General features: G+C 40.5%; 1 non-coding gene across 1 annotated transcript; it reads left to right on the top strand.

The window, feature by feature from the left end:
- The first annotated feature begins 19,221 nt into the window (after positions 1-19,221).
- Positions 19,222-19,325, top strand: LOC123951250. The gene has a single exon (XR_006820400.1). It is a non-coding gene; the product is annotated as a U6 spliceosomal RNA (small nuclear RNA).
- Positions 19,326-21,251: the final 1,926 nt, after the last annotated feature.

Raw genomic sequence — 21,251 nt, forward strand, 5'->3', positions numbered from 1 at the left:
ACTTTAAATTAGTAAACAACTTTCTGAGGTAAGTTCACATTTTCAACTTTGAGGAAATTATCTTAAGAAAAAAGAACTTGTGGTGGTATTTGTTTTATAATTAAGGATGAAGAAAGAGAAAACTTAGAGGCAGATGTTAGAATCTATGAAAACTCTCCAGCTCTATTCTAAATTCAGCCAACATTTCTGGGAGTCTACCAGGTGCCAGATTCCACATGAGGTTCTTGAGACAGAGCAAGAAAGAAGATAGAAACAAGCAGCTGGTAGGCATTTAAAATATATGTTAAAAATGAAATTAGGCTATAGACTCTGCCAATTAGAAACTTACCCTCTAATTTTGGAGACGTGACAAATTTTCATGGGAATTAAAAGGCCACGGAAAGCTGAAGGTCAGATCCATGCATGGGAAGGAAATGAGATCCGTTGAAAGGCTGCTTTGTTCAATGATATACAGTTGTCTGTTTGCTCGTCCTTATTAGATGAGTAAAGAACTCCTACCCAGGTAAGTACTCTACCTTGTAGTAAAAGCTTTAACCAGTGTCTTCAACCCTAGCTTTTTCTTAGAAAAGCTCAGTGGCTTAAAAAAGAAAATTACTGATGAATGAGTACTGAACCAGATCATTCAAATCAGAATATCTGGCAGTGGGGCCAGGACACTAGGTTTTTTGTTTTTTGTTTTGTTTTGTTTTGTTTTGTTTTGTTTTCCCCCAAAGCTCTCTGATGGTATTCTAATGTGCAACCTGCATACAAACTCCTGACCTAACCAGTTTCTCCCTCCCCCGTGCCTCTGTCTGCCATCCCGCCTGCCATCTCACTGCTCCTGGAGAGGCAGCACCTGGCTGTCTGAATTCTGTGGAAGAATGCGTCAGGAGTTTGAAAAGTTTTCAGGTACAGTGTTGTTCAAACTTAACTGCGTATTGAAATAACTTGGAAAACTCTGAAAAACAATTATGCCGGAATGCTAACCTGTCTCCCCCCAAAGTTGGTTTTGGTGACTGATGGGTGTGGCCTAAGCGGAGGAGTGTTTAAAGCTCCGTAGGCGACTCCGGCATGTGCTCATATTTGGGAATCACTGTCCCAGAATGCCCCAGTGGGAAAGACCTGTCACATCAGATGCAATTGAAATGTAGAGAAATTCTTTTATTTTTTCTTTTCTTTTCTTTCTTCCTTTTCTTTCTTTCTTTTTTTTTTAAGATTTTTACTTATTTATTTGAAAGAGAAAGCGCAAGAGCAGGGTGAACGGGAGAGAGAGAAGCAGAATCCCCATTGAACAGGGAGCTGGAAGCTGGAAGTCTGGCTCAATCCTGGGACTCTGGGATCATAACCTGAGCCAAAGGCAGACGCTTAACCTACTGAGCCACCCAGACGTCCCAAAATGTAGGGAATTTCTTAACTGAGAATGCAAATAGGTGGCAAGTTGGTAAAACGAGTGACAGCAGGGGTTTCAGGGAGGGGAACAGAGGTGAATTAGGGACAGCATGCTTTCCTGCTCCAACCAACAATAGCCCTATGGAATGGGGCACCAGTATGCTAGACTGACCTGTTTTTCAAAGGAAGTCAGAAATATGGATTGCATTTGTATGTGCAGCCTGCCAATTTTTGAATTTTGGCAACTAGCTCATGTTATAAAAACACTGAATGAGTTGAATTCAACCTGTCTGTGAGCTGAATTCAGCCAAAGGATCTGCCAGATTGTGACTTTTCTCTTAGGAGTCCTTCATGCTGGGTATCACATTCCTCCTCAGCATTTGTGGAGTTCTGTTCTCAGAAGCTTCCTTTAGCTTTGCCCTCACAGAAATGTGACAGTACTATTTTCCAGCTGCCTGTAAACATTTGAAGGAGATTTTCCCTTATATTCCTAGTTTTACGCCCAGTGCAAATATAAGGCAAGTATCCGGTAGACATTCTACTTTTAGATCACCGCACTGAGGAATGGGTGTTAGTTCATTAATGCTGTGTACAAAACACCCAAACCAAATTTTACAGTACTTGTGGATTCACGATGGGATAATTAGCAATTTCTTCACTTCCTACTGAGCAGGATGAGTTGAGGATTAGCTTCTCTCAGTAGACTACACATTAGAGAGAAAAATGTCAAGCAGCTAAGTAAAATGGGCTGCTAAGTCTTCCCACACAAGCATCTACAGAGCACTAATGAGCTAGCTTTTCTGTCACATTCACAACTAGCAGGAGATGACCTAAGAATAAGTCAGAGAAGCTTTCTATTGGAGGATCTTCATTTTACCTCTAAATATATAGTAAAGAAGTGAGTCAATTGTTACTTACAGAAGCTATTTTAGTTCCACTGCAGGAAATTAATTATATTTCAGAAATAGTCCTTGTATTGCACAGACTACAAGTCTTCCTTGTATGGCACGGAAATGAAAAAAAAATCCTTTTGTTTGAACTAAACGTACATTTTTTTGTTTGTTTTGTTTTAACTGAAGGAATTTACTCTCGTTGTCCTCATTCCACACATCATCTCGATGTAATGAGACCTCTGATTCATGACCGCAACTGCTTTTTCACAGCTCATTAACCTCATTTTGCTTCCCCTCTCTCTGTCCCACCTAGCATTCCATCCTGGGTTTGGATTTTAATGTTTGCAGGGACAGGCGCCAGAGGCAGGGGTGCAATGTCAGGGAGTGGTCAGTAGGCTGGCCTCTGCTGTAAGATGAACCGTGAAAGGTCACGTGCAAGACACGTCTTTGGACTGCGGGCTGGAGGAGAGGAGGAAGGGGGAGGGCATGTAGTGTACCTACTTGCCATTTTCTGTTTCTCATTGATCAACATTTATCGAAGGGGAGCTCTCTTTCTCCCTGTCACTCTGGACTGTGTGCCTAGTTATGCTGGCAGTTGCCTGGAAAACCAGGTCCCAGGCACCAGAATGTGGTTCTTCATTCACATTTACAAGACTTTGGAGGTTCTCGGCAGACAGTGGCAGGCTCCTGGCAGAGGCACCAGTCCACAGAGAGCGAATCTCCATGATTACTGCTAAGGCAAAGCAAGATAGCCAGGTACTAAGAAACAGGTGAATCCAAGAGGGTCTGAAAAGGGAGGCGAGCAGTTATGTCTCAGATATAGAGGCAAAGCAGTCTGTATTTTATTTATTTATTTATTAAAGATTTTATTTATTTATTTGAGAGAGAGTGAGAACTAGAGAGAGAACACACACACACACAGTACAAGCAGGGGAAGCAGCAGGCCGAAGGAGAAGCAGGCTCCCTGCTGAGCAAGGAGCCGATGAGGAACTCAATCCCAAGATCCTGGGCTCATGACCTGAGCCAAAAGCAGACGCTTAACTGACTGAGTCACCCAGGCTCCCCTAAGCAGTCATTTTAACCAGAGTATGAACATATGAGTTTTGAAACAAAGGCAATGCTTGACATCCCATTCCTGGTATGTGACTACAGCCATTAATAGATATTCAAGATAAGTGGTAATATTTACATTTGCTAGTAGAATTGACTTGGGGCAAGTATTTCCTTTTTCAAGATTGTTTTCTTGACGACAATAACGTATAGTAATCATTTTTTTAAAGTAAATTATTTTCAATGTTCTTCACAATTCATTGTAATTCATGTTTATGGTATTTATCTCAGAACTCCTGACACCGTTGCTTCCTGCACCGTGTATCACAATGAAGTCGAGATTTTTCCAAAGAGAGATGTAAGACTCTCACATAGCTCTGTCCAACAGAAATGTAATAGGAAAAAAAGGGAAGCCACATGTGAACTTCTAAATTTTCTAGTAGCCACATTAAGAAGAGAAAGATTTAAAAAGCAGAAGTAATTTCCATATGGTTTTGTAATAGTTAATCCAACATCTCAAAAATGTAATCACATCAATATCTAATCAATGTGAAAAAGATATTATTAAGAGAACGGGAAGACAAGCCATAGACAAGCCACATATTCGCAAAAGAAACATCTAACAAAGGACTATTATCCAAATTATGCAAGGAACTCTTAAAACTCTACAATAAAATAAACATGAACAACCCAATTAAAGATAGGCCACGGACCTTCTTAAGCAAAGAAGATATATAGGTAACAAGTAAGCATATGAAAAGATGCTCCACATTATTATGTCATTAAGGTATTGCAAATTAAAACAAGAAACTCCACACCTATTAGAATGGGCAAATCCAGAAGACTGATAACTCCTAGTGCTGGCGAGGATGTGAGTAAAGTCTCGTAAATTGTTGGTCTGAATGCAAAATGATGTTGCTACTTTGGAAGAGAATTTAGCAGTTTCTTACAAAACTAAACATATTCTTAGGACCCATCAACCTCACTCCTTGCTATTTAAGCAAATGCGTTGCAAACTTTGTCTACACAAAAACTTACATAAGAATGTTTATAGTAGCTTTATATTTAATTGCCAAAACCTGGAAGCAACCAAGTTATTCTTCAGTAGATGAATGAATAAATGAACTGTGCTAATCCACACAATGAAATAGTATTCAGTGTTAAAAGAGATCAGCTATGCGGGACGCCTGGGTGGCTCAGTTGGTTAAGCATCTGCCTTCAGCTCAGGTCATGATCCCAGTGTCCTGGGATGGAGTCCCACATTGGGCTCCTTGCTCGGCGGGAAGCCTGCTTCTCCCTCTGCCTCTGCTGCCACTCTGCCTGCCTGTACTCGCTCTCTCTCTGGCAAATAAATAAATTGAAAAAACAAACAAACAAACAAACAAACAAGCAAAAGCAACACCTTAGAACCTAACTTGAAAATTTGGTCTCTTAAATAAATAAAAATAAAAATAAAAAAAAAAAGGGATCAGCTATGAATGAATGCAAAGACATTGAGGAACCTTAAAGACATATTGCTGAATTGAAAAATCCAATCTGAAAATGCTACATTTTTGTATAATTCCAGCTTTATGGCATTCTGAGGAAGGTGAAACTATGGAAAAAAATAAAAAGATTAGTGGTTTTCAGATGTTGAGGGAAGGAAGGTCGAATAGGTGAAGCAAGAGGACTTCAGGTCAGTAAAATGATTCTGTATGGTACTATCATGGTGGATAAATGTAATTTAACATGTGTTCAAATCCACAGAATGTGCAACACCAAAGGGTAAGGCTAATGTAAACTCTGGCCTTTGAGTGATAATTATGTATTAATGTAGAGTCATTGATTATAATTAATGTACCTCTCTGGTGGGGTATGTTGATAATGGTGGCAGGGGGAACCTTGGCCTATGAGGTAGCAGGAAGTCTATAAATATCTCTGTACCTTCCTTTTAACTTTACTGAGAGCCCAAAACTGCTCTAAAAAATAAAATTTCTTAATAAAAAAATTACTTAAATATTTTACACATTTTTTTCATCTTCAATCTTTGAAGTTTGGACAATTTCTACATTTATAGTACATCTCAATTTGGACTAACCACATTTCAAGAGCTGCATAGCTACACCGAGTACTAACTACCCTGTGGGACTCTGTAGCTCTAGGACATGTGAATGACACTCTTGGAACGAACTCCAAGGGTATGGCTTTGGATTGAATTGATGGTTCTCAAGCTTCACTATGCTTTGGAATCACCTGCATAGCTTATTAACACACGAATCGCTAGACCCCACATCCAGAGGTTCTCATCCAAGAGGTCTGGAATAGGGCCTCTGGTTTCCATTTCCAGCAAGTTCCCAGCTGACGCCAGGGCTGCTCGTCTGGCAACCACTCCCTCTTTGAGAGGCACCGGTGAGGCTTTGGGAAATCAGCTCCGACATTTTTAAGTGGTGAAAGAGACAAGCAGTTTCTGAATATAACAAAGATACCTCCTCCACCACAATAATAATGAGTATTACAACAGGGAAGAAAGGTGTCAGTTTGTGCTGAAGATCACAATTCTATTCCTCAGGGCAATATGTATGATAGATTATCTCATTGGCCTTGTTTGCTATCTGTCAGTGAAAGTGTGTATACAGATCCCAAACTGACAAATGTGGCATATTTAACTTAGTATAACTTGTGCATCCCCGTTAAGAACGAATCCTGTTTGTAAAGGAATATCTAGGCATCATTTGAATAAACAATCAATTTGAGATAAGAGACTAACAACCGGAACACTATTCAATTTCTTTTAAATTAACTAGGAGCTCGCATTAGCCTGTAATCCCCTCTCACGAAAGACTGTTTCTCATATTTACTGTTGCATTTCCAGTTTTTGATATCTTTGTATACAGTAGGTACCAGTAAGTAGATGACTGATGAATACATGTACTTGTTTTATACATTTTGGGAATTTGACGATTCTGAAGAAATGTTTAAATACTATGCAGAAGTGGCATGAAGAGACAAAAATAGACACCTCTCTTCATCCTCTATTCATTTCTGTAAGTATTAGGAATATAAAATAGTTCAGAGTAAGAATCCAAATGGCAACAAGCTGTTTTTCACTTGTGATTCTGGATGGCCTGATTGTAGGCAGTCCGCTTCCAAACCTCTTCTCCCTCAATAGGCGCCCAGAGCTAAATTACAAATTACCTGATGCTTTAGATTCACATTTCACAGTGTGATATCGTAACATACTGTAAGAAGAGATGCTACACATGAATTTTTCAATGATTAAAAAGATATCTCTAGCGATGCAAGAAAGGATCTCTATGAGTCTAACATTTTCTCAAAATTGGCTCACAAATAGAGATCAAAAAACTTTAGTCAAGTGGAAACTAATTTAGAGTTGTTACTGCCTGGCATCTATACTTTTTTTTTTTTTTTTTTCAAATAATCTGACGCTATTGCTAACACTAGGCACTAGGATTCTAATTTTTACCAGTCAGTTGTGGAGTCCACTTCATTACTGGATGGTCACATCATAGATAGGATAATTCACATGAGAGAATTCCATGATTTTGTGGTCTGAAGTCTGACCTAGAGAATGCCACACCTATCAACCAAGTTCGAACTCTGTGTCAGGCACTCTTTTCATTTATTTTTCTCCAGCTTTATTGAGAAATAGCTGATATTTAGTATAGTGTAAATTTCAGGTGTACAGTGTGTTGACTTGATACATTTTATACATCCCAAAATCCTTAACCACTGCAGCATTAGCTAACACCTCTGTCCCTTCATGTACCACTTCTTTTTTTGTGGTATGAACATTTAAGATCCACTATCTTAGCACCCGGACAGTATTGCAAGTATATAGGATAGTATTATTAGCTATAATTATCACTATATGGCTAATGCCATGTGTGTGCATTTGATCCCCAGAACTTACTCATCTTAAAATTGGAAGTTTGTACCCTTTGTCCATCTCCCCCTTTCTCCACTTCCCAGTTTCTGGCAACAAATATTTTATTCTCTTTAAGTTTAACTTCTTTTTAGATTTCACATGTAAGTGAGATCACAGAAGATGTGTCTTTCTCTGACTTATTTCACTTAGCATAATGTCCTCAAGTTTCAAATATGTCTTCACATGGCTTTTTTCCTCATGACTGAATAATATTCCATTGTGTACATAAACCACATCTTCTTTATCTGTTAATTTGTTGATGGATACTTAGGTTGTTTATCTTGGCTATTGTAAGTAATACTGCAGTGAATGTAGGAATGTAGATATCTCTTTGAGGTCCTGTTTTCATTTCCTTTAGCTATTGACCCAGAAGTGGGATTGCTGGATCTTATAATAGTTGTATTTTTAATTTCTTGACAAACCTCAGTATTGTTTTCCATCTTGGCAGTACCAATTTATATTTTCACCAATGGTGTTGGGGGAGATCATTGAGAAGATGTGACTGCCTGTTCATGCCTGAGCTAGCCACCAACCAACAGAAGCTCCTTACCTCCTCCCCTGCCCTTGGGACATGGGTTCCACCTGCTTTGCCTACTCAGAGGCTGCCCCAGAGACATAACCTTGAGATAGTGATGTGTGCTGAGAACACTCACACAGTAGACATAGCTGAACTCAGGTAAAACTTCTATAGATACTTGGAAGGTTTGGTGGATGGGTACAGAGATCTACTCATCTTACAGCCACCCAAGACAAGCTTTGTGTGTGTTTCTTTGCTTATAAGACCTGCTGCCACCAGTCTGGCTGCCTCTTTCTCTGGTTCCCCTGCCCTGTGCACATGGAGACCAGTTTCAGATCACACCTGGAAAGTTCCCTTGGAGTTTGCAAACCAAAAATGGGTGAGCCAGTTAGCAGACTGAAGACCCCGTCCATGGGAAATGAGACATCTAAGGGGGGACATCTTGAGTTGGCCACTGACCTCTCTGTGGGGAAGGATGGCTGGTTGGGAAACAGGCGTCCCCAGAGGAAAGCTGGAGTTGGCCTGTGACCTCTGTGTGGGGGTTGGTGGTCCATGTAAGATGTCATGTGAGTATGGGGACTCATGTTGGCTGGTTTAGGGGTTTGTTTGAGGAACCTCACAGAGTGTTCTGTGGCAGAGAAGGTAAGCGCAGTGGGCTGGCCATAGATGCCCAACTAGAGGCTGAAGTTCAAGTTTAAAAGTTGGAAGAGGGGGCACCTGGGTGGCTCAGTGGATTAAGCCGCTGCCTTCGGCTCAGGTCATGATCTCAGGGTCCTGGGATCGAGCCCCGCATCGGGCTCTCTGCTCCGCGGGGAGCCTGCTTCCTCCTCTCTCTCTGCCTGCCTCTCTGCCTACTTGTGATCTCTCTCTCTCTGTCAAATAAATGAATAAAATCTTAAAAAATAAAAAAAAAAAGTTGGAAGAGAAGCTCAGGTTAGAGAAAGATATTTGAGTGTCCACCACTCTGCTGGTTTTGGGGCTGGCAGACAAGCCGGAAGGCAAGATGGGAAGCTGGAGACCTTAGCTCCTGCTCTGGAAGACTAAAAGTGCCCTTGCTGCTTATGATCCAGGCACTTGGGACAAAGTCTGATTAGAATGCTAAGCAGTGGAATCTCTGGGGAAGTGGTGAAAAGGAAGAGGAGCATGTTATGCTAATTGATGAGGAAACAGAAAAAAAATGCCACATGCCCTTTCTGGGCCCTCATAGAGGGGAACATTTTAAATAGCAATTACCCTAAAAAACTTCTAGGAGAAAACTTCCATTTGTTTCTTTATCTCTTGAAGTTGTCCATCTTACCATGTCTTTGAAAAAGAAATACCCAGAGATAGACAAAAAGGCATTGCCTGAGGAGACTGAAGGAAAAAAGGAGGAGGGAGAGAGGTCTTTTTGGATATAGACTGCTAGAGGAGTTCCCTCACCTAATTCAGTGCAGAGCCTCCAAAAGTTCACGGACATCTGTGAACAGCTTTAGCCACGTGGATGGGGACCTGTTCTTGGCTAGAGGTTTGAAATAGCAGCTGAATGGATATAGAAGTTTGCAGGTTTGTGGAAGAGGGATATCGAGCAAGGAATTTTATGTGTAGTCAAACTAGGATTGGAATGGGTTATGTAAGCTAAAAGGAAAAAAAAAGATATTAATGTCAAGAGTACACTGGTGTAAAATTAGAAGTTGTTTTTTCTCCGGTAAAAGGCCAAAGTTTTCTTAGATTATCGACCAGCTCTTAATAAGAAATTGTAAACAAAGACTTTTTCTTTCCTTTTAATGTAATCTAACTAAAAACACAAAAGTTCTGTGTTTTTGTCTTTACCGGGTGTTTGATTACTTAAGAAAACCGAGGTTTCTCTACTAAAAGACCCAACTTCTTTACAATTTTGTAGTGTATGTTATATTTTATGGGAAGCATTGTCAAATAAGAAGTGATGCTACTTTCTTTAGAGTATAGCGTTGTGACATGCCTAAAACTCTGATGCTCCCTGGCATAGTTATCAGTCAATTACAAACTGTATGTCACAGAAATAACTATATTCTCTCATCAACTTCATTCTAAAGGACTCTCACCAGCTCCTTACCCATGGTAAATTTTTTAGTTTTTCGTCATTTGAGACAGTTACTGTTTTATTCCGATGCTTTGGCAAAAAGTCATCTTGCAAAAGTGTATCATCTTCAGAGAGATTCATGGAAAAGACTTTGACAGGTTTCTGATCACTGAGATCAATTTGCCTTCATGTGGGAGGGACAATAATGAACATTTCAAGTGCTCCCCCAAGGCTATCTGCATAGCCTGACAGTATGCCATGGGATGGGAGCTGGAGACGTGTCCCTATCCCCCTGCTTTCCCACATCAGTAAGATGGGCCATTACACTGATGAGCTGATGTTAACGTGTGAGGACTTGCCTCTGGTGAAGGGCATCCTGAAGGTTTGTCTGTGAGGGAGAGGATGGTTGACGAAGCCACAGAAAGTCCGAGGACCCCGCATCATCAGAAGGTTTTGGGAGCCTTTTGGTCAGGTTAAATGCATGTTTTCCCAGAAGCTGAGATTGATAAGCCTATCGACGCTCTAAGAATGTGAAAGAAGTGTAAGTCTTTATGGAGATTTTGGGAGCTAGGAGGACTTTTAATCCCCACCTGGTACAGTGCCTGTCCCTTATGTCCTGGTTAGAAAAAAGAAAAAAAAAAAGCATATGTGGGACTGAGAATTAGAGCAGCAAGTCATCTTTGAGGGACTTAGTGAAATAAAGTTCTGGGCATCTCCCAAGTAGGGTTGCCATTTGAGTTCGATGTGTCTGTGACTCAGGAATGTATGGATCAGACACTGTGACAAAAACAACAGAAGGGGAAAAATGCCCTAGGATTTTGGCCCCAGCTCTGGAATTGGGCAGAAACCCAATATACCTCTACGGAATGGTAGCTGCTAGCTTTTTATGCTGCGAGGCTTTGGGTAGGGTACAGCCCCTCACACAGCAGCCAGTGAGGCAGCCAGTGGGGTTGAGCTTGGAGCAGTCTGGCTGGTGATGGATGACTTATGAGCCATGGATGTTAACCCTATGTGCTGATGGTTGGGCTGTTCTAAAGGGATGAACCCTACGGCCAAGGGGTACATGGTCTTAATAAGCCCTTGTGGGGTCAGGATATGTGGAAAGATATATTTTTTTTTCCATCTGTAAGTGCTTAAGGCAGTCCTCACTGTCGTCCATGTCTTGGCTCATAAGACACTGACACGCCCCAGCAATTGGGAATTTGATGCTTTAGCTCCAGGACGAGCCCAGCAACATACTCTTAGTAGATGCAACAGATTGGATGCAGAGACACAGTTGCCACCACAGTGCCCAGGTGTGATGGAGTATTGCCAAGAATGCTGGGTTGCCCTTGAAATACAGTGACTTGCTTAATGCAGTGACCACATGTCTTGTGTGTTTTGAATGCTGCCCAAGGCCATTGCCGAAGGAGTTTGGGACTTTCCATTGGAGTTCTCAACCAGTAAGGGATTGGCAAATTGATTGTATTGGCCACTTCTTTCCAAGGAGGTTTCTAAATATGCCTTGGCTTATATGAACACTGCATCTGGCCTGATCCAAGCTGTCGTCCGTTGCCTTGCAAACCAGGCTGCCATCACTGGGGGATAATGGAAGCTGAGTACCATTGTATAGATACCCTTATCTTCTAGACTGTGATTGGGGGTCACATTTCAAAGGTCATGATATATAAGATTGGGCAAAACAGCATAACTTTGGGTAAAGTTTCCATCTCCCTTTTAACCTGCAAACAGCCAGTTTGGTAGAAAGGGACAAAGGAATATTAAAATAACAGGTTAAATTACTAACAGGTAAATCCACCTTGGCTGGGTGGACTAACGTACTGTCCAAGCTTTAATACATGTGAATAATTAACCAGATAGGCCTGTTGCCCCTATGCCAGCTCATAGACCCCTACTGAGGAACCTAACACAGTGAAAGTAAGGAAGTCATGGGAAACAACCAGTGGGCCCACTCTCACCATGGATCACATGCTCTGCTAATGAGAGCACCATGCCCCATCACACCTAGGAAAGGAATTATCTACTGGAAATGGCAGTGGAATGTCCCTCAGGGCTGGGAAAGTTACTTGGCATCCCTGAGTGAAGGGGAGACTACTCAGTCTCAATGGGAAACCTGATGTTTTCCTATAAACCAGACCTACTATGCTTGGAATGGAACATATGCCAGTGAAAGAGGGGAGGTGGGGAGGGTTCTGTTCTGGCATTGTCCTGTCCCCAGTCCATCTCCTCATGTCTGACAGTGCTGGCCCTCTTGGCTAACATATATGCGATTGACAACCAGGTCAAGCTCCTAAAACCACCAATCCCCCTCTCTTCAAAGCCAGATAGACACTGTTTTTCACCAGTGCAATCATTTGGCTGCTATCTTTTTTCCCTCCATTGTCCTAAAACACATCGTAGCATACACAGAAACCCTTATGAAATTCACTCCGCTAGCATCAGAGGATAGCCCACAAAGCTTGTCCTTACTGAACACTGAGAGAGCTTTAATGAGAAAAGCTGTCCTCTGAAATACAATGGACTTCGACATTAATACTGTCTCAGAAGGAGACACCTGTGCCATTATCCAAACAGAATATTGTGTGTTCATATCTGATGGATCTGTTAATGTACCATTTTTCAAATCACATGAGGGTATAAGTGACTTCCCTGAGCGATCCTGACCCCTGGTTTAAGAGATCTAGTAAGTCAGTGGTTCATATCATGGGGGCTCTTAGAGGAAAAAGTTGCCACTGATTTTGGGAATCACTGCCTTAATCTGTGCTTTCTCTTGCATGAGCCTGTATTGTTCTTCTGACATCTGCCTCCAGTGCGGCCAGATAACCATCAGAGGAGCCACCTCAAGCTAGTGAAACCCCTGCTGGCCCCTGAGGACACACTGGTGAAGAGGGCAATATGTGAGCTCAACAAAGGTACAGAGTTGGGGGAGGTCTTCGAGAAGACATTACCACTGGTTGACTTGTGAGCGGGACCTGGGTAATTGGAGGCTTCTGTGCATAGAATGTGGTTATCACTTGCCTTCTCCAGTCCCAGAAGCTTTGAAATAGTGATATGGTGCTGAGATCATCTGAATGGTAGACGTGATTGAACCCAGGTAAGGCCTGTATATATATTTCTAAAATTTGACAGGTGGGTGTAGAGAGCTACACGAGTGTCTGTAGCCACCCAATCAAGCTTGGTATATAAGTTCCTTTACTTATTAATACTGCCACCTACAAATCTGGAGAGGCCTGTCTCTTTAGTCGGCCTCTCCCTGCCCTCTGCCTGTGGGGGTCAGTTTCAGATTTCACCTGGGAAACTCCCTAGGAGCCTGTGAACTAACAGACAGTATACAGGGAAAGTCTTTTCTCCAAATCCTAGTCAATGCTTGTGAGCTCTTGTTTTTTCATGACAGCTATTCTGACAGGTGTAAGATGATACCTCGCTATGGTTTTGATTTGCATTTCCCTGAGGATGAGTGATGTTGTGTGTCTTTGCACATGCCTGTTGGGGAAAAAAAAAATGTCTATTTAGGTCTCCCACCTAAAGTCAGATTTTTTTTTTTTAAGTTCAGATTGTTCACTGTTATTGAGTTATATGAGTTCTGTCTATATTTTGGATATAATCAAACCCTTTATTAAAGTCAGGTTGTTCATTGTTATTAAGTTATATGAGTTCTCTCTATATTTTGGATATAATTAAGCCCTTATCAGATACATGATTTGCATTTATTTTCTCCCAATCCATAGGTTGCCTTGTTGTTTTATTGATTGTTTCTTTTACTCTACAGAAGATTTTGAGTTTGATATAATCCCACTTATTAATTTTTTCCCTTGCATGTGTTTTTGGTATCATAGCCCAAAAAATTGCCAAAAGAAATATTAAGAAATTTTGCCCCTTCTTCTAAGAGTTTTATGGTTTCAGGTACGATGTTAAGTTTTCATTCCATTTTGAGTTCATTTTTATGGGTGGTACAAGATAGCAGTCCTGTTCTATTTTTCTGCATGTGGATTTCCAATTTTTCCAGCACCATTTATTGAAGAAACTATCCTTTCCCCCTTGATTCTTCTTCGTTCCCTTGCTGAATATTAGTTGAACCAGGAACTTCTCAGTCATTCAACTACTTGGCACAACTACCTTATGAAGTAGATATTCTTAGTTTTTCCTATTTCATATAGAGTATGCTGAAGCGCAATGAGTTCAAGTAATTTTCCCAGTATGATACAGATAGTAGCGGGACAAACCACTTTTGGGAGGTTCCTCACATTCTACAGCCTGCACTCACATTGTGGAACTAACAACTGTTCTAGTTTGGCAGGACACAAAGGCCTTTGGTAAATGACTTTCATCAGGGAAAAGGTTTCTTATGGATAAAGACACAGAAGTGATATCACTGTACAACTGAATGGGCTCTAAAACAAGCAAATGACAGCACGATAACACCTCTTCCCCTAAGCCATTTCGCTGAAAAGGATATTTTTAAATACACTGGGACTTTGAGGGTTGGATCCAGCCTGAATGAGCTGATGTGTCAGAGATTTGTGTTGGAAAGCATGAGTATACTGGGTGCCATGGAGATTTCCAAGTGGGCCACGGAGCTGTTTCCTTTAAAAAAAAGAAATCTATAGAAGGCGACATTTATGATATTGTTTCTGTTATGATAGAGGATGAGGAATTCCCAATTGCCTCATTTATACATTTTTGGGGATCAGAGTACAATTTCTGCTGCCTTCCTCTTAAGGCTCTGAAAGGGATTTATCGTGAATGTTAATGAATTTAAAAAGTAAGGTTATCTTAGTTTGAATACTATAAGAGAAAAGGAAGTAGAAATATGTCCCAAAGGAAGGAATTTACTATTTTTTCTTTTTTTGCTTTTGACATGAAACCTACACCATGACCTTTGGCCATGCCATATGTGTACTCTCAGTACACATTTTCTGTAGTATTTGAGCCTCAGGGGAGCTGTGGCTGCTGTGCCTCATACCTGTCATCCGTTAAATGTCTTTTTTTTTTTAATCCCCGAACACAGCTGTTCTTGCAACAATATCACCAGTGGACCATATTTCTTACAAACATTCACCAAGCTCCTCAGAGAAAATTGTTTATTCTGCTTAGAAGTTATGCATCAAGATCTCGCTCTGCCCTGGACAGACTAATCTCTGACATTATGACAATTTTCACATACTTATACCAGGTGACAGGTCATCAATTTATAAAGCCAACTGAGATATGGCTCAACAACCTGGTCTTTATCTTCTTTGGGGAGAAAGGTGATATGAAACTGTGTTAAGTTGAAATTTTTGGAGCAATAAGTGACTCAATTTGAAATAAACATCGGTAAGGGACATAAAGATACTATGAAACATTTCACCCAATTGTTTAATCTACCCTCTTAGACAAGTCTAGACTCTGGTATTATCTATTCTTTCTATTTACTGAAGCCAGGCTCATGCTTAGAATGGGATTAGAAACAAAAGAATTTTAGATTTGTACAATCTGTATTTTTAGTGCTGTTACTAGGGAAATAATAATAATAATTATTATTATTATTATTTTAAAAATGGCATTTTTCTTTACTCTGAGGCTCCAGGAAACGCATTAGATTCAAATGAATGTATAGCATTATATCAATCTAATTTCAGGATTGATATGAATGGCCAGTGAAACCCTGCAGTTTCAAACTGCTGCAAAGAATTTTGCCATAATGACTATATTGCAATTTTGATGAGTTATAAATAAATATCAAAAACTAATGACAAGCAGATTCTAAAAAGAACAGTTGTATCCTTTCATTTAATACAATCTTAGCAATTAATAGTGTAATTTAGACATAATGCAAAACTTTATTCATTCATGTATCAACTCTCAATTATGTATAAAGCACTGTATTAGGCACTAGAAACTTAAATTCATTCAACAAATAATTACTGAGCACTTTCCTGTGCAGCCTACCTTTTTGGAGCTGAAGAAACTGCAGTAAAACTCATGTGACATTCCTACCCTCATGGAACTTATATTCTAAGGGAGAAGAGGAAAAATAGGTAGGACAAATAATTTATAGAGGGTGCTTGAGAGTGTTAAGTACTAAAGGAAAAAAATATGTAAAAAGGGAGAGAGGATAGAGACTGATGTACTGGGAAGGTGAGGGGTCTACATTTCAGATGGGCTGTCAGGGAAAGACTCTCAGAAAAGGAGATATTTGAATAAAGACCAGGAAGAAGCTTGGAAATTCACCACAAGGGAGTCTAGAAGAAGAGCACTCAAGGCGGGAGGAACAGTAAGTGAGAAGGGAACAACATGTTTAGCATTTTGTGGATAAGTAAGGAGGTCATAGTCATTTAGTGAATGGCTGAAAAGCAAGTAGTGGAAGATAAAGCCAGAGAGATAATGGGTATAGCAGATAGAGGGTCTTGAGGGTCAGATGAAGGATTCTGCCATTTCCTCTGAGGAGACTGGGAATCAGTGGAGAATTTTAGATAGAATAGAAAACTGATCTGATTTATGATTTGGAAGGACCACTCTGCTATAATGAAATTGGAATGCAAAGATAAACCTGATAGGGTCCTAATTAATGTCTATGAATTCACACTTCATTTGAGAGGTTGAGACCAACATAGGTTCACTGCAGTGAGGTAAATGCTACTACAGAATTCAGAGTTTGATGAGATTTGACAGTTGCGGTCAGACCTCTGCTCATTTGTTCTCTTACTCCACTCCGGTTTCTTCCTCAGTAATTCCACTGAGATGATTCTTGCTAAGAATGCTCATGACTTTTGTGTTGCTACATTCAATGTCCTTCTTTCTATATCATCACCATACTTGATGTCTCAGTCACAGTTGTAACTTCTCATGTTGCCCTTCTTGAGATAGTCTCTTCTCTTTCCTTCCATTGCCATATATGGCCCATGTTTTCCTCTTACGTGTCTTTATGGGCACTCACTTGATAAGCTTTTCCTTCTCTCCCTTAGTTATTGGGTCCTCAAACTTCTATCCAGTGCTATCACACTGGACCACTCCAAGGGGCCTATTTAAAACATAGTCCAAGGCACCAGTGTTTTTTCAAGTTGAGTATGCTACTTGGCATGTAATAAAGTAAAAGGCGAAAGATTTATACGATCTGAAGAGAAACCAGTGCCTGGGTGGTTCAGTGGGTTAAAGCCTCTGCCTTCAGCTCAGGTCATGGTCCCAGGGTCCTGGGATCAGGCCCTGCATCGCGTTCTCTGCTCGGCGGGGAGGCTGCTCTCTCTTCTCTCTGCCTGCCTCTCTGCCTACTTGTGATCTCTGTCTGTCAAATAAATATATAAAATCTTAAAAAAAATAAAGTAACTCATCTCTGTGTTGGTCTTTTGTCTGTTCTGGTTTTCTTTTGTTAAGTAATCTTAATTGTGCAAAAGGCTTCAACTAAGAATTATTTCTGAGTGCATGTCTCTAACCCAAGATACTTTGCTGTGTAACACACTCATGCAGTTGAGTGCTTGATATCCCCAGTTGGGTGTCCCAAATTTATTTCAAGTTTGTTATGTCCCAAAGTGAACTCAAGGACTTCCCTTCATACATGGTCTTCTTTTCATGCCCCCGGTGAATGGATACACTGACATTCACACAGTTACACAAGACAGAACACTTAGACGCCCCTCCCGTAGGTCTCCTTCTGTAGTCTCCAAATCCAAATCCTTAACAGAGTACTGACTTATTTCTTCAAGCCTTTGCCATAATCCAAGATATTTTCATCTCCTGCCCTTTCTTCCTCCGGGAATCCTTTCTTCAACCACAGCCAAACATAGTTGTCAAAACACTAATCAAGTCATGTTAACACCCACCTGTTTAAAATACTGGGATAGATTTCCTTTTTTACTTAGAAAAGAATGGTCGTAAACCTTAAGTCTTCATGTTATAATTTTGTCCTTGTCTACCTTTCCCAACATGTCTTGCTCTGATGCTTTCCCTGATCACTTTGCATTCTTACTACTACTGACTATTTGAAATGTATTTGAGTAGGACTGTTACACATATGAGCCTTCCACCTAAGATGTTGAGGTAGATACTGCCATTTATTTATCTACATCTTTTTCTGATGAAATAACCACAGAGACACACAAAGTATCCAGAAATATCTGGAACTTAGCATTTCCCGCAAAACTGCCACTATGGAGTTTAGGTGGAACATTTTAAAATTTAATCAGATTTTTTAAAATTCTGGGCAAGAATTAGAATCTGATATATATTTTTTTAAGGATTTTATTTATTTGAGAGAGAGAGAACGTGCGTGCACAAGTGTGTGCACATGCTCATGTGGGGGAGGGGCAGAAGGAGGAGGGAGAAGCAGATTCCCTGCTGAGCATGGAGCTAATTGGGGGACTCTGGGATAATGACCTGAACCAAAGGCACATGCTTAACCAACTGAGCCATCCAGGCACTCTTAGAATCTGATATATTTAGGGCGTTATATGGAAGGTCCAGGGGGACTGCTTAGGTTCTTAACCTCAGAATGACCATGTCCTAAGTATGTTTTCATGAACAACATACACAAGCTCTCCATGCTTCCCTCTCTTCCATAAACAAAATTCCACTGAACATTAAAAAATGAGAAAAGTCATAAAGAACTAACATATATATCGGATTAGCTCTCCTCAGATATTTATTCTGTGGCCCTGCACTTCTGGTACAATAATTTCAAAAAATGTCGATTTAATTTCCCTTTCATCAAATGTCCTCCCTAAGGCACTGTTTCTTTGGTTTTAGACATGGTATACTATTTTTCTATAGAGCCCCACTCTGCCTGCATGTGGTGAGCTTAAATGGAATGGGGTGTATGCAAAAACAACACACAGATCAAATAATCAAAACCAGACAGGATTCTCTTTCCTAAAAATGTGGAAAAGAAGGCATAACACCACCACCTGCAATTAGAAAAGTGGTCTGCATCACAACAAGGTATTTCAGTCTCCCACAAAGCTTTGGCATCTGTAGGGATAGCTCTCATTGCAACCAAAAGGTTAATAGCTGCGTTTTTCCAGCTGTTTCTCTTGAGCCAGATGTCTGAGTAGCCCAAACTACTTAGCTGCATATTAGTGCCACACAAACTACTGGCTGCTGCTTGTCGGGAGAGCTGTTAACTTCTGGAGAATGTTGCACTGAATGTCATTATGGTTTGAATTAAAATAAATTTGCTAAGTGGCTTGTATATTCGTGCTGGTACAAGGTAATCCTTGTCTAATGGAAACAAAAACACACGATTTCCCTTCTGCCTGATCTGAGGGACACTTTAAGCCTTTAGTATACCAACCCTCTCTGCTGTCTCTTTCTGTTTCCTGGCTGGCTTTCACCGTCCTGTTGGTTGCCGACATTACAGCGTATATACCAAACCCCTCCATCAAAACTGAATCGTGTAAGAGGGAAAGAGTTATTGGAAAGCACATTAGGTGTTCATACTTATTGAGAATATTGTTGTGTGCTTGCTTTGGTAGCACCTATTCTAAAATTGGAATGATACGGGGAAGATTAGCATAGCCCCTGAGCAAGGGTGATGTGTGAATTTGTAGGAATGTTGTTATTACAATGAACAATCACATACCACTCTACAGGTCGTAAATAACAGCATTCAGTGCATGTCTTGGCTTTGGACTATGCTTTAGATTTAGTGCTTTGTTCTCTACATACTGTATCTGCAGGCCGCATCGCACATCTGGCCATTTGCATGCACGTTTTCTCATTGGTTCCTCATAATTATTGCAAGAGGCCATTATATTTGCTGTCTTCCATTTCCTTGAAGGGAAAACTCGGAAGAGGCAGGTTGTGTATTTACTGATGGGTGGTGATGCTGGGATTTATCCTTCAGGGCTATACCTCCACAGGCCAAGATTTTTGTATCGTTTCTTGTTTGGATCAATATGAATTGCCTCCTCTGTGGCAACTACTGACAACCACAGGAAGAAGATTTTGATGCTGGGATTGGCAGGGAGAAGGGGAAACATTTCAGAGTTCAGTTCATAGCTGAGTGAGTGCCTGGGGGCCTAAGGAAGCAGCCTGGCTTTGAGGAGGTGCTCCGTTCCCAACGTGCTCACATTTGCCATTCTGAGCAGTTCCTGTCGTTTTCACCTACGAGATCTTTGAATTCCTCTCATAAGCTATCCACATGCATTGATTCTGTACAACCTCTCACTCTTCAAAAGAGGAAAGTGCAGCACTCATAACTCTAAACAAAATTATTCCTACTGAATAATGAGAATACCCACTCTGAGTTGTAGGAAGCATTTCTTTTTTTAATTTTATTTTTTATTATTTTATTATTATTATTTTTAATATTTTATTTATTTGACAGAGAGAGATCACAAGTAGGCAGAGAGGCAGGCAGAGAGAGAGGAGGAAGCAGGCACCCTGCGGAGCAGAGAGCCTGACGCGGGGCTCGATCCCAGGACCCCGGATCATGACCTGAGCCGAAGACAGAGGCTTTAACCCACTGAGTCACCCAGGTGCCCCTTATTTTATTTTATTTAATTAATTAATTAATTTATTTATTTATTTAATTTATTTGACAGAGAGAAATCACAACTAGGCAGAGAGAGAGGAGGAAGCAGGCTCCCTGCTGAGCAGAGAGCCGGATGCGGGGCTCGATCCCAGGACCCTGAGATCAGGACCTGAGCCAAAGGCAGAGGCTTTAACCCACTGAGCCACCCAGGCGCCCCTATTTTATTTTTAATAAGAAAAATGGCACTACGGTGCCTGTGTGGCTCAGTAAGCCTCTGCCTTCAGCTCAGGTCATGATCCTGGGGTCCTGGCATGGAAGCCACGAGTTGGGCTTCCTGCTCAGCGGGCAGTCTGCTTCTACCTCTCTTTCTGCCCTCTCCTCACTTATGTTTTCTCTCTCTCTCTCAAGTAATTAAATAAAATCCTTAAAAAATGATTAAAATAAAATAAAAGAAAGAAAATTGGTGTTCACGAGAGAGGGGAGCTGCCATGTGTGCACGTGCGTGTGCACGCACGTACATTCACACATGTATGAGTGTCCTGCTAGTTACAGATTGTTTTTACTCAATTACTTTAATTAAGTATAAAAAATAATCTTGCAAAGATCCACACACTATCAACATTTTATAGAAAAACGTCAGGAAATTTAATTAACATATACAACAAGCATTTTGTTTGCTTTCTTCTACCTTCTCTATTTTCTTCCTTGAAAGATGACATCATCTTCCTTAATGATCAATTGTAATGTGAGATAAGAACCCTGTCTCTATCTGCATAATTTAAAGAAATATATTAAAGTGGTTAAACTGAAACATGATTCTCTATTTTATGTGAATAAGTGGTATTCAGAGTCCTAGAAAAGTGATAAAGAGGAAAATATAGGATCAGGACAGAATAGTACTTACTAAGAAATTTTTGAAACAATACAAAGAATGCACAAATGTGTTAAAATCAATAGACATGTTTTAATTAAATGTGTCATATTTCAAGAAGTCTTAATACAGCTCTTCCATT

The sequence above is a fragment of the Meles meles genome, chromosome 9 (genome assembly GCF_922984935.1).
Source record: "Meles meles chromosome 9, mMelMel3.1 paternal haplotype, whole genome shotgun sequence".
Taxonomy (NCBI): domain Eukaryota; kingdom Metazoa; phylum Chordata; class Mammalia; order Carnivora; family Mustelidae; genus Meles; species Meles meles.